General features: G+C 42.7%; 1 protein-coding gene across 8 annotated transcripts in view; it reads left to right on the forward strand.

The window, feature by feature from the left end:
• The window catches only part of NFIB (nuclear factor I B), a 446,931-nt gene that overhangs the window by 194,573 nt on the left and 237,503 nt on the right, over positions 1 to 14,855 (forward strand). The window lies entirely within an intron of this gene.

Raw genomic sequence — 14,855 nt, forward strand, 5'->3', positions numbered from 1 at the left:
TGCTTCTGATTTATCCCCCACCCCCTCCACTTTTCCCCTTTGGTATAAATTAGGAGGTTGGGATTAACATATACACACTACTATATAGAAAATAGATAATCAACAAGGACCTACTGTATAGCACAGGGAACTCTACTCAATACTCTGTAATAACCTATATGGGATAAGAATCTGAAAAAGAATGGATATATGTATATGTATAACTGAATCACTTTGCTGTACACCTGAAACTAACCCACCATTGTAAATCAACTATACTCCAATAAAAAATAGAAATTAAAAAAAAAAAAAGACCGCTTCTGTGAATGAGCCTACAGCCTGATTGAATATGGACCACTTCTGTGCCTGCCAAGAGAGTAACTGTAGACTCAACGAGTACATAATGCAGGAGCTTCTCAATTATTTACTGTGTTGACTCCATGACGTGGTCTGTGTGTTCTCAGGTCCTTCTCCATTTGGGAGCAGAATCTAGAGAGTAGGTGTTCTGTCTGGAGAACAAAGCACTACAAGCAAGTGCAAAGTGCACGGGACACTTAATGGCAATCCAACACAGTGGTTACTGCCATCAAGTCCCACTTTCTAGGCAAATTTCTAAGAATTGCCCACATAGATATAGAGACCAGGCATTCTCAGATGGTCTGTATTTTTACTATTTGTCATAAAGCCCATTTATTAAACCACAGCTAACAAGGAATCATTTTTTAAAACTTTTGTAAAACTTTCCAAAAATCTTAAATTCATTTAAAAAAGATTCTAGGTGGCACCATGTGTCCCAGTTTAACATTCCGAAAATATAGTCTCTGTACAGATATGGGAATTTTATATTTTCTAGGACAGTGGTTGTCTGCTAGGGTATTGGTGTATCATCACGCCTCTATGAGGTAGGTCTGATAAGAATATCATAAAGTTTTTATTTTACTTTTTAATTAGGTAGTTCCTTTATCAACAACAGCAGATTGGATGTTATCTCCATAAAGGGATCAGTTTCCTTCACTTGCATTCTGATATTTTGTTTTTAATGAGAGAAAGAACAGGAGTCACGGCAAGCAGGGCCAGGATTTATGGGGGTATAGGTGCCTGGCTTATGGACATCAAATGTTAATTATGACCTGGAGCAAAAAGGTGCCTGTAACTAAAGGTCTCAAGGTGGCTAACCTGGGACACTTCAGTCTCTAAAGGAGGTTGTGGTCAAGGCAGTTCTAGTGAGGTTATCGGACTGGCGCCCAGAACCTCACTTCCCCACATGCTCGGAAATAAACGTGAATACACGTGGTGCTTGTTTAGAGTCCTGTAAAAGAGTCAGCCTCTTTTACAATGTGGGCAATGCTAATATTTAGCTTAGTAGCCCTAAGTAAGTCACTTTACCCCTCTGAAACTTGTTTTCCCGTTTTCATCCACAAGAAGAGCATCTGGCGTAGATCAGGGTTGTAAACTCGGGGAAAGAAGAGGCGCTTTGGTAACCGGTGTAACGGGACAGGGAGTAATCGGGACTGTGGAGACCAAGCCCCATCTAACGGGGGCAGCAGCTGCTCTGCTCTAACCTGTGTGCAGCACTCATCCCCAAAGTGTTCCCCCTCCCACTTTTTCAAGAGCAGCAGGATATTTGGATTTTCAAGTAAAATATCCCAATTTTAACATGTTGACAGTGAAATCCAACATTAAAAATATGACAGGGCAATACACAGGATGTTGCCAGTTTTGTTTCTTTATCTCTTGTCTAGAAGTCCCGAAGTCTCTTCTAGTTTTAATGTTTTAAATTTTGTGTCCTTTCACTAATGTCAATAATGTAAATAAGTGGAAATGTACAAAACAAAATTCTCTCCACCTTAAGATTATAACCACGCAAATAGTTTACGTGTGTGTAAGCAAATACTGGATTGGAATATGTGCAAACAAAACAAATTTATAGGTGATGGGACTGTAGGTGGATGTCCTTTATATTTGTTAATTTTCACTTAAAATATCTCTGCTCTTTTTTTGTTGTTTGTATAACAAAAAAGAAAAAGATAAAAGAAATATTAAGGGCAGCTCAGAATGGTAGCAGACATGAGGAGAAAAAGGGAGAGTGATATTAGGTATGTTCTGGAAACTTATATTTCTGTCCTGACCTCTGTATTTGCTTGTCAACCATCCTTAAACAATAATTTGTTAAAAAGCAGGCAGTATTAGTTGCACATAGGCAAACTCTTTGTGCCTGAAATTTCCCACTTAACACCGTTCTTTCTCCCCACCGCCCCGTCATTTATAAAAATACTTCCCACCTCATGAAGTATAGTGATATCAAAAGTTTCCCAACTTTGTTAGTTTGGCTTCTGAATATATTATAGAAGACTTTTTTTTTTTTTTTTTTTTTTTGCTTTTACTGGGTGGTGGGGTGGGAAGGGTAACTTATTGTCCCTAATTACATTTTCCTTTGCTTTCTATCAACACTGTTTTCATTCTATAAATCCACATCAACTACCCGTAAAGTGAGCAGAAAACCAAAGGTTGTTATATAATGTGTTTATCTGAAGGCTTCCAAGATAGCTTGGGAAGGTTACTTTCTTATAAACAAATTTAGAGGAGAATATTAGCACAAAGGAATGGAAGGTCTTTTTATCATAAATGCAGAAATTCTTAAAAATCTACCCATCCTTGCAGGGTAGTGCCCAGCCCCATACTAAACGTGTGATACATGTTTGTAGAAAGATTGCATTTTTCCTCTACTCCTTGGACTGCATCTAGGCCTTCTTAGTTGGGGAATAAATCCACAAAAATGTGGTTATTGATCTTCTTTAGTAGTGGGCAAATTAAAATAATACCACCATGTTCTAGATATGTCAAGAAGAATCTTTGACAGTGAGGACAATCAGCCCCAGGATGTGGATGTAGGGGACTTGAGTTTCACTTTCTCATTGAAAATGGCCCACTGAGCAAAAAGCAGGATGGTCCTTTGCCAGCACTGTAGTGAAGGATCAGTAGACTGTCTAGCGCTTTCTTGCATCCTGTTGCCTCACTGATTTCTGGATTGCCAGATGCTTCTGTTTTTTGAAAATGGTTAAAAAAATACCTTAGTGATTCTGTTGTTTCAGAAAACTTATATATGGCACAAAATATCCTGAAAAGTTTTTGAGAAAACACTTTGCTTTTTCTTTGCTCCATTTAATCATCATTGCAGCTTAAATTCATTCAAATTTATTGTTTTCTTTTCATGGACATTTTGATGGTTAAAATTCTAAGGTTATATAAAAGTGAGTAAGCAAGTTATGAAGATTTAATTGCTCATAGTTTTTTGTTTTTTGTTTTAAATTAAGTCTTAAAAACATATGCTGGCTAAGAAAGGTTGAGAATTTAACCTTGAAATTGAGAATTCATAACAATTGAGATAAAAATGATCTTTTTTTGAAGCTGGGAGATATCCTTGATTTATCACCATTGAACCAGAGAGCAGATTTTTCACACACTGAGTCATAACTAGAGGCTTTTTTTTTTCCCCTTGGGTAAACCACCTTAACCTGCCCTTGAAAACCTCTGGTTCATGTACAGAATGAGTCTGAGTCTGTCTCTATTTAGCCTGTGAAATTTACCAAGACCATAGCCTGGGGTTGAGGAGGCTGTGAGCCATACCACCATCTCAGATTTTTGATGACACTACAAGCCACTTGATATTTACTATGTTAGCAGATGTCATCAGATATATGTGTGCACAGGTGCAGCGTGCAGTTAGTGAAAGAAGGAACACTGCATGTGTATATTTATTTTTGTACCCATACTCTCAATGGTTAGAAAGTGACCTGGTGTGCCTGTCCTGGGCAGTGTGGAGTTTTGACCCCATTGCCAGGGCTTATCTGGTAATCTCCTGAAGTCTTTTCCACAAATATAATTCTGTATGATGAGCAACTATGTCTCGTGGCAAAGACACTGTTTATTTTCCCAGTCAATGTCTAAAGAAGAGGCATAACGGATTATAGCTAAAGACGGCTGTAACCAATGAAAAATAAAAATAGTCACCAGAGGTTGTTATTTATACTTGGGTATCCCTCTTACACAACAATATTCTAGATATCCATTCTCCTCTCCTCAATAAGACTTGTATGGAGACAGCTCTCAGCTATGGAATGCCAACAAAATGCCAGAAGTTGGCACTGTATACAATAAATGTCCTAATTTAAGCCTCTCTAAATATTTTTAAAATAATTAAGAAATAATTGAAACTATTTCCCAGAGGTAATATTTAATATGAATGTTTACACAGGTTTATATCTTACGTAGTTTTAATTCTAAAACGTAATCATTCAATTGTTTTAAAAGATGGTATTGTGTTTTATTTAGTATTGAGTTCTAAATAGTCCATCTTTATTATATACACTAAATTTGCACAAATGCTAGTACAATAATGGACTAAATAAAATAATCTAATAAATTAGTGTGTACCCTTTAATCATAAAAAATAATAGAAATAAAAGCACACCTCCTATATTTTTGAGAAATAGAGAAATAAGACAAAATAAACACCTTTGGGGTAATGACTGAAAATTACTGGTTGAGATGGGGTAGAGGAATTACTTAATTATTACATAAAGCATTGTAATAATGCATGCCTTTTAGAAATAATTATATTGTGATTATTCTCAAAGATAAACACACACAGATGTTGCTTGTACACTAAAAAATTCTTAATTTGAAAAAAAATACAGAAACTGCTTTACCAGTTAATTGGCTTTAGGAAAAAAAAAAGAAAATCTAAAGTTTCAGTGTAGTGGAGAATCTTCTAGTAAGTTCTAAGGAATGAATTGTGCCTGTAACTAAAGGCAGAAAAAAATTAGCTTTTCTACTGGAATCACTTCAGTTAGAAGTGATATCAGAAGGCCAAAATGCGTAAGTAACGTTAGATACTCCTTATTTTTTTAAAACAAATAATTAGTTATAATTTATAAAAAGTTGAATATAAAAAGATATTGAAACTTAAGTACATTAGGAAAGGCTTCTAACCAAGATAATTTTAATTTTAAAAGAAGCATCTATTTTAAAACACTCCTGAATTGAATTTCTACATATTTATTTATGTCAAAAAATGTGAAAACTGGAAAATCAACCAGTGTTGTAGATTAGAAGACCATGATCATTAGCCAATTAAAAGATTTAGGAGCAACATCCCGCTGAGGTGACTACAAATTAGTGAGACCGATTTCTATAGGACATGTTGAAAATTAATCTCCTTATTTTATAAACTTTGGATATCATTTAATTATAATATGTGTACGTATTTGACAGAAGAGTGATCGGTATACATACGAATAAGTACTCTTGTAAGCTTCACATGTCAAAAGAAACAAATGACATGCAAATAAAAAAAGATAATCTATGAAACGCTGAACATAACATACAATGGTACATTCTATTACTAAATAATATGCTTAGGAATAAATTCTTTGACAGGTGACACTAAATCTAGATTCATTCAAGTCATCACCAGAAGCACAGGAAATCCTTCCCTTTCCCCTTTCCTGTTCCTTTTCCCATTTCGTGTCTTAGGATATTTCCTAAAGAAAACTGGATTCTCTCTGTAACGTCATTTCTCCTTTGCATGAAATAGATGTTGGGAAGGATTGGTAACTCTGCTATGGACGTCAAATAATTATAAGAGAAGAAGCTTTCTGAGGCACACTTGTAAAAGTCTTAGAATTTGATAACATTGCTCACTTAAACACTCCCTCCACCACCCTAAATAATATGTTTTAGTTTAGCCACATTGAATTTTCATATTTTATATTTGATTCGTTAGTGCTAAATGTGATTTACTGAACCATGAAACTACTATTAGGAAATCCTAGAATGGAAACAGATCTGTTTGTTACCCACTTGAATTGACTGCCTGGGTATACTGAATTAGAGCTATACTAGCTGAGTGGTTAAAATTACCTAACTTGGAACAAGATAGATGTTAAAAATTAATTTTCCTTGGGAAGTTATAGCTAAATGTGGAGATACATACATACGTGTGTGTGTGTCCCCATCCTTCATCTCCCTCCCAAAGCTATATAGATACACACTTGTTACTTTTTTTCTGAAGGGAAATTGGGAACTGGTAATAACCCATTTTAAAGTTTGGCATTTTCTAAAGCTCAGTTGGGTCAATCCAATTCTCAGTTTTGCACTTATCACTGAAATGAGATATGTATACTATTCACAAACATCTACATAATATGTACATATTATAGGTATGTAATATATGCATGTATACATGTGTGTGTGCCCACGCCGGTACAGGAGAAAAAAACTTTTTTTTTTGGATAATGAGGCCAAAATGCCTTCTTTGTTTTATAATGCGTATTGTAGGAACAAAGAACCTGAACAATGTTGTTTAAGTTCTCTTGGACTTTGAGGGTAAATATAATTGGGATTAAAATACTGACATGCTCACATTTAGTAGAAAGATAAGAACAATTCATTGGGAGCTCTTCCGGTCCTACTGGTAATCACATAATTGAACAGGGTTTTTAGAGGATATTTGAAGCTATTGTTGCCTGTTGTGCAATTACATAATTAGTCAGGATCTCTGTAATAAAATCTTTTCTAAACACATGTGGGTTAGTACTAAGTAAATTTAGGGCGAGTGCTATATTTTTACATTTAATACTTCAGTTTTAAATCAGAGCTATATAACAACTTGGTTTAAACGTTAAACATTATGTTACCACACTACAGATGCTTAAAATGCAAATGACTGGATTACTTGGAAACTAAGCAAAAAACCTACATATATTTAAGTTTAAAAAATATTAATCAAAACAGCTTTATGAACATGAGCCCGCTACCACATCTCATCTAGAGTGTTTACTTCTTGGGGACCCAGGGGTTGCATATTTCTTTGGGGCTGATTATTTCTTCCACCTACCCCTGAATTATTGACATTCACATGCATGCCTATAAATGATAACGCTACGCAGTGAGGTACATTTCAGAACTCCTTTTACACCCAAACAAACGTGGCCTGGCGAAGGGGACCGAAAACGTGGCGGCAAGTAGGGAAGAGCACCAATCCCGTGCTCGTTATTATCATTTGGTGATGCGTCTCCCGCGGCTGCTCTGCCCGGCTCCGCTCTCGCGCACGCCCGCGGGGAGGCCCCCGAGCGCGGTAGCACAAAGGCGCGCGGAGCCCGGCAGCCCCGCAGGCAGGCGGCGCCGCACTCCCTCGCCGCGCTCCGGCCCCGCCCGGGCGGCACAAAGAGCGGAGCCGCCACTCGCGAGGAGCCCCCGCGCCGGGCTGCCCGCCACACCCACTCGGGCCCGCTCCCGCCTCCGCCGCCTCGGGCGCCCTGATGAATATGCATCGCCGCGCGCCCGCCCCCGGCTCCTCCTTTCGGTTTCCTTCCCGCCGCCAGGCGGAAGCGAAGAGCCGCGCTTCCCGCGCGCCGGGCCGGTCGGGGCGGGGCGGGGCCGGACGGGAGGTGGGCCGGAGAAAGAGAAAGCCGGGGAGGCGGCGGCGCCGGCGGCGGAGCACGGGCGGGGTGCGGAAAGGGTGCGCGGGTGGCCGCGGTCCGGGATAGCCCCGCCGCCGGCCCGGCCGATCCCAGGGCGGGGAAGGGGCGAACGCGCGACCCCGCGACCGCGCCGGCTGCGTCTGCCTAGCCCGCCCGGAGCCCGGACGCGGGCGGGGAGGCAGCCCCCAGCTCCAGAGCAGCCCTGCTAAAACAATAAAACCCACCAAACACACGCGCGCGCGCACACACACACACAGCACTCTGCACGGCTTTCAAGTCCACCTCGAGAAACAGTCTTCTGCAAGTGAGAGAAAGCAAAACTGGATACCCAGACAGGCTGAGGGGCTGCCTGCTTTTAGACTTGACTTTTGCCGCCTTTTTCTTCTTTGGGCCAAGAACTGTGGCATTGCAAAAATAATAATTAAAAACAAAAGTAAGAGACTAACTCTTGGATTGCACTTTAAAAACTATTAATAAATACAATAAGCGACACCAAAACAACCCTTGAGAAAGTCCACAAATCTGTACCTCAGATACGTGAAGTCAGCGGCCCAGGGTTCTGTTACAGACTCAACATCTCTTTTATTTAACGTAATAGAATGCGGTGGTATGTGGCTTTGAAATGATGGGTTTTATTTGCTTGTCTTGTTTGTCCCTTGCATCCTCTTCTATCCCCAGACACAGATTTTTTACTGTTTGTACATTGTAAAGAGACTTTACCTAAATGTCATTTCTTCTTTACAAGTTGAGCTATAGTGTTGGATTTCCAGCCTTAATGCGTTTTTTTTTTTTTTTAAGCTTTGGCAACTTTAGTGTATATGTCACACTTTTATGGCGAGAATCAGTGGATAACATTGTGAGTCCAAAACAGTGTGAAATGTAGCATTTTTCCTGCTTCAACTCCCTACTCCCCCCCCTTCTCCCCCATGATGGAAAAATCTACTGTACAAATGATACTTTAGTTGTACCTTATAGCCCATTCTCTCTTTTTGGAGCATTTTTCTTCTCTTTAAGGTGAATATGCACAGATTTGTTACATATGCTCACTTAAAAGTGTCTTTATTTAGCTCTGGTGTACTGGAGTTTTTAAAATCAATCTTCATTTTAAAGTTTAGTTACCCCTAGTCCCTTGTTCCTGAAGTGGCAGGACAGAATTGTTAGCCCTCTTCCCACTCTCCCCCTCCCTTAAAAAAAAAAAAAGATTATGATGGATTTCTTCCCGCTCCTGTTAATAATTTTTTTCCCCTGCCCTGCTGTTTTTGCTCTAGGATTTTTTCCCTTCTGCCTAACTGTGTGTGTGTGTCTGTCTCCCTTTTTCCTTGTCCTCTCTTCGCCAGTATGTCTGGAACACATTTTAATGCACAATATCCCATCCATTAAGTTGTGGTTGAATGCGGAGTGTGTGAGGACTTGGCAGCTTTCAGGTTGAAGGGGGCGGGGAAGCCAGTTTCGACTTTGACACAAAATGCCGAAGTGGCGTGATTGGAATTATTATTAGTGCTGTGAACATGGCCATCTTCTCCTGGAGTTAGTAGAACTGCCATTGAACTTGAGATGGGACAGACAAGATCTCCAACCCGCTCCCCCCCCATCAAGTACAGTAGCTGGCAGGGAAAAGGCGCCAAAATACACAAGATTAACTCTAACTTTCTTTGACAGGATCCTATAACACCATCCTTTGTAATTTTAACTTTCCAACGGGCGGAAAAAAGTTAACTTGTGAACCCATACTTGAACAGATATTTAAATCAGCCCTAAAATGGAATAAATCCAGAAAGTCATACACACATGCTTATGTGGTTAGAAAAGAATGCAAATGTAAATAAGCAGGATGAATGTGTGTATCTGACTGGGGAGTTCAAGATTTAATCAAAATGAGAATTAGTGTGACTTTTGAGTACATTTACTGTATGGGGGAGAGCACTGTGAGGCGAAGAAGCTGACCTTTAAGCAGCCTAAGTAAAAACTGCAAAGAGTTGTGAAACACAAAACGTTGTGGTTTCCAGTTTTACATCTGAGGTTTGATGTTTTCATTTAATGGTATGAGAGATGGAGAAAGCTCCAGTGCTGAAAAGTCCCTATTAAATCATATGTGGGCAAAGGTCAAGCACTCCAACTCACTGATACACTATACTGCAGATTCCTGCCTAACTGATGGGGAGCACAGGAAAAAGTGCTTGGGCAATAAAAGTATTAGAAGGGTAATTATTGTCCGTGGTTGGGACTGCATTCTTGTGCACTGGCAAAAGGTTTTTACTGGCCCTGATGAATTTTAAAGCTGAGTATTGTTGAAAGCTGTTTTAATAGGAAATTGATTAGCTGAGTGTTTCGTACAATAAATGGTGACAGTTTCATTGTTTGATGTCCAAAATAAATTCCTTTTATTCTTTAGTAGACAGAGGCATCCATTTAATTTTAAGATGGTCAGACTGAGCAGCAGTATAATTACTGGTGAATGTAATGTCACGAACATCTGTAACTTTGCTTTCAGAGTTTGTGACATCACACAATTTGGCAATATTATTGCTTTGGAATTTATTAACTGTGTATTGTAAAATTTTTTCAGATATATTTCAGAGATAAAGTTTACTTAAATATCAATATGTATTTTGTATAGGCCCAACTGTCTTCTATCTTTGTAATTATGCAATTGTTGGCTAAATTTTATTTTGAAAGTTAAAATGCACAGTCCTGTTGTTATGCATTGTTTTGGTTTTGAAACAGAAAGGCAGTTTTCAAGGAAAGAATGAGAGAAAGGGGTGCAGAAAGTTTGAGTTGGTTTGCAACACACTTTCTACACTTAATGCAGAATGTAAAGACGACTTAGCCATTCTGGATGAAGCTTTCTAAACAGATCTTTAAAAGTGATCTGTTTTCATGTCACAGAGGCACATGTAGATGGGTAACAGAAGCCAATTTACATGTAGAAATAAAATGAGAGTATAGTTTTACTTTAAAGGTCAGCTATCTTGAAAAAGGACAATTGCTACAACTCTCACAGGATCAGCAAAGAAGACTGTATGTGAAAGTGCCTATAACTTTTGAAGTATTGTGAGTGAAGCAAGGCAATTATTACCATGATTTTCAAAGTTTAAAATAAATCATGCAAAAATTACAGGGCAACTGCTGACATTGTAATCCCAGAAAGCAAATGTCTTCAGAAGTTGGGAATCTCTGTTGATGAACTAGCCTCATTTCTGTACAGAAGTGGAAACCAGCTAATCTTAATGCTGGCCAGTCTGTGTTCAGATTCAGTGGTGGCTTGTAAATGTGCCCGAAATGTAGGCACACTTAGTGGGATGGTATTTTTTTTAAACAGTCGAGTACAGGCATTTCAGCAGCGACATTATTAACAGCGTCATTTTTCTCATTTAGTTTTGTCCTCAGGGGACACCAAACAGCTCCCAGAGGATGGGAAAAAAGTCCACGGTTATTTATTCATTTCAGTGAAAGGCAAAGTGCTGGCAATGGGGCTTGGGGAAGCTAACCGGTTGTGAATTTTCTAGTAGGGAAAAATTGCTCCCCTAATTTGACAGTAGTAGTTTAAGGGCTGAGAGAGCTGGGCATGATTTTGCAATTCCCATCAAGTGCAGACAATTTCAGTACTTGTTGGTTGTTTATATATGCATTGTTGAGTGGATTTTTGATGTTCTTGCTTGTGGATATAAAATTGTGTTTTACAGGCTACACGTGTATGATTTTTATGGTTCATTTGGAAGAAGAAAAGGTCCCTGGGCATGGTGTAGTGGATACTTGCAGTCTTGCAGGCCTGTTTCCTGGGGTCAGGAGGTCATCTGTCTCTTTTGTATTTAGTTTTAAAATATTGATACTGGCCATGCAGCCAGGGTGTGTGGAATAGTTGAGCCTCCCCTCTAATCACATGCAAGAGCTAAAAAAAAAAAAAAAAAAAGTCATCCGGGTGTATTGAAAATGACAGCTTTGTTAAGCTCCAAGAACCTTTCCCTAAACTGCTCAGGATTCACAACTTGTCACTGAATTTCTTTAGAAGGGAGAAGGTTAAAAGAAAATCAATATTAGAAGACCCTTGAGATGTTAAGCTCCTCTCTGGAGGTCAATGAAAGGCTCCAATTGGGTAATACTGCTTACTTTTTCAAATATACAATTGAGTTTTGAAAAATCCAGTCACCTGAAGCACAGACACTCCAGCACTTCTTGAAATTAATAAACTATCTGTCAGAAAAGAAACTTTTCTCCCTATAAGGTGGCAGGGAATAGGTGATCTAGGGAGGAGGTCTTTAGGGATTCTGAAATATCAGATTTTCCTGTTGCTGCAGAAGCCTTTCACTTCTTTCTTCCAGACAGATTTTGGGGTGAATGAAATTGACTTGCTTTAACTCTTTCAGTGAATGAGAGAGAGAAGAAAGGCAGTTTAGGAGAGGTAAGTACCAGTCTAAAAAGTTGTTTGGCTCACTTTGATAGTATCAGAAGCTTTTCAGAGATACTTTAAAACCACTCTTAATACCATGGCACAGAAATGCTGGGTAAAAGGGAAAGTGGCTAAAATACCGTATATACTTTCTCACTTCCTTCTCTCTGCTCTTCTACCTGGGATTTAAAAGATTGGCATTTCTCAAACCACAGATAGTGAAGGGTCCTGCTGAGAGAAGACAGATGTTCCACACACCCCAATCCATCAGCTCCTCTTTCCAGAAGGCTCTCTTAGAGTTCATCCTGGGAAGACCTGCAGTGGCCTTGGCATTAGCTGTACAAGAAGTAGTGTTCTGGGGGTGGGGGGTCAGCCATCCCGCCCATGGCTCCAAGGCCTGAGAGGACAGTCAAAGCCATATCAAATGAGCACCCCATAAGCCACTCCGGATGTCTCTGTTGTCCATTCTTTCCTCCCTTTTAGTTTTCCCCTCCTCACCATTACTCCTTTCTTATTTCCCTTTTTCTCGGAAACAGATCCAAACCGCCAACTACCAAGCATCCCCCATGCTCATCCAACTGTGCCCAACCATAAGTGCCCTACAAACAGGGAGAGATTTGAACCCCTCAGTGATAGGCCTGGGAGGCCCCGGACATCTTCACTTCTCTGGGGTCTTACCTGGGTCTGTCGCTGTTTCTTCACCCCTGGCGCTGCTGCAGCTTTTGTGGACTCTTCTTTGTAAGAGTTGTCAATTTTTCGTTTTTCTTTTTTAAGCTTGTGAGAAACTTTAGGATGCGACCTAGTCTGGGTGGCAAGAGGAAACCGTTTCTGTTGGTAAGGGAAACTAATAAGGGAGGAGGAGTAGCGTTGTCTGCAGACACTTGCCCAGGGCTCAGCGCTGGGCCTCTTTTGCTAGGGGACAGCGGCTCGTTCTAGGATCTCTGGCTGAACGAAGCTCTCTCTGGGTGCCAGGATTTCACTGGGGGTGGTGTGGTGAGGAGGGAGGGAAGTAGAGAGGGAGGGAGAGAAAGAGAGAGATGGGCGCTTGATTTTTAAAGAGACCCCGAAATAATGGCTTCTGTACGAGTTCAGGCATTCAAAGAGGTGTGTTCAAGGACAGGAGTGCATTCGTGCCAAGGGGAATGTCTTTTATGGTAAATTAACTCCGGTTAAATTGAATATTTGTTCAAAGGGAAACTCCAGTAGTTAAAGCTGGTATTATCAGTAGCGCTTCCCCGCCCCCCTCCCCTCAGACTCTGGTATGAGGGTGAGAAAAGGGATGCAGCATAATGTGCAATACAAAGTGATGCTTTGGGGATTTTTTTTTGTCGTTGTTGCAAATCTAGCATGAGATCGCCTAAAAATTTCTGAGAGAGAAATGAGTATTTATAACCCGGACTGTCACCTCATTTCTTTCATCTATAAAGACGATCAACTTTATCCTGGTTTTTCAAAAAAGAAGAAATGACCCACACAAAGGAAATTAACGTTGTCAGAGACCTGACTGGAGGATTTGCCTCCGGGGGAGCAGGGAGGCCGCTCCCGCTGGTGTGTGCCCTAAAGGGTTAACTCGGGAGAGTTCGCTAAATTTCCCCGACTTTACCTGTCTTCCCAGAACCAACGCTCCCCCCACCTCCACCCCTGGCCTCCTCAACTCCCCCTCTTTCCCCAGTGCTTTTTTTCTTTGGGCTCTTGGTTTACGGGGGCTGCAGCTGGTGGACTTGGCAGGCTCGCCTCATTAAGAGTGCTCTTTGAAAACGGACTGTGTTTGAGCATTTCCCTAATGAGGACAGGACGGGGTTAAAAAGTGACCATTTCATGGTTGACTTGAACCTGCCTACTTTTCTTGATGTGTCGTTGTGAAATGCTTGATGTGGATAACTCCCACTTGCTGAAGGAAAAAGTCACTGGTTCCTTCGGGTCCTCGGGGTGGGGGGGGATAAAGGGGTGGGGGGAGGTGGGCAGGAGCCGGAGAGACACAGAGAGAGGAGAAAGTTGAGGGGAAAAATCGAGAGGGGGGAAGTGAGGAGAAGAGGAAAGGGAAATCAGAGCACAGCTGGAGGTGGGGGTGGCCCCGCCCCGGGGCTGGGGCCTTCGAGTCCTCTCCGCGGCCCCCGGCTAGGTAGACGCGGAGCCCCTGGCACTCACTTTTCCTCTCTCCATTGTCTGCACAGCCTTTGCTTCCACCTCTTCCCCACCCACCCCTGGCCGAAAACCGGAATTTGGGGGGCGGGGTGTGTATGTGAGAGTGTGTGTCTGTGTGTGCCAGTGCCCGTGCGCGCGCGCGCGCGCAGAAAGGGTGCAAGGCAAACCGCCGGCCTCCAAATATCCGAAATCAAGTTCATTCACTCGGGGCCCGCGGCTCGCGGCGGGGTGGGGGCGGGGCTTCGCGCGGGAGCTTGGCGGGCGCGGCCGCCTCTGCAGGGCTGGAGCGGCACACGCATCCCGCTCGCGCGCGCGCGCCCACCCGCCCGCCCGCCCCGCAGCCCCGGGCGCGCCGCGGCCCCGCCCTGCCTGCACCCAGGCGGGGCGGGAGCCGCTTTCCACCGGCGCCCCGGGCCCCGGGCCCCGGGGGGGGGGTGGGGATTGGGAGCGAGCCAGAGGGGCTGCAGGAGGAAAAGAGCGGAGCAAGCCGCGGGAGGAGGAGGAATAGGAGGAGGAGGCGCCGGAGGCGGCGGCGGCGGCAGCTCGGCCCGGTCCTCCCGCTCCGAGCGAGGCCACGTGCACCGGGCACCGCCAAGGAAGGCGGCAAACCGCGGCGAGGCGCGCCGCTTCTGCGGAGCTGCCCCGGGACGCGGGCCTGCGCAAGGGAGACCCCGGAGGGCCCCGCCCCCATCCGCGCCGGCGCGCCCCAACTACTTGAGCCCAAGTTCGCTCAGGCCCCCGCCTCCCCGGCCTCCCCCTCCTCCCTTCAGCCGGCGGGCGCTGCGGACCGCGCCCGCCCGGGGTGCGAGAGTCGGCGCCCCAGCCTGGGCCCCGGGGCGGCCTGGGTGTGAGGGAATTTT

The sequence above is a fragment of the Balaenoptera acutorostrata genome, chromosome 6, assembly GCF_949987535.1.
Source record: "Balaenoptera acutorostrata chromosome 6, mBalAcu1.1, whole genome shotgun sequence".
Taxonomy (NCBI): domain Eukaryota; kingdom Metazoa; phylum Chordata; class Mammalia; order Artiodactyla; family Balaenopteridae; genus Balaenoptera; species Balaenoptera acutorostrata.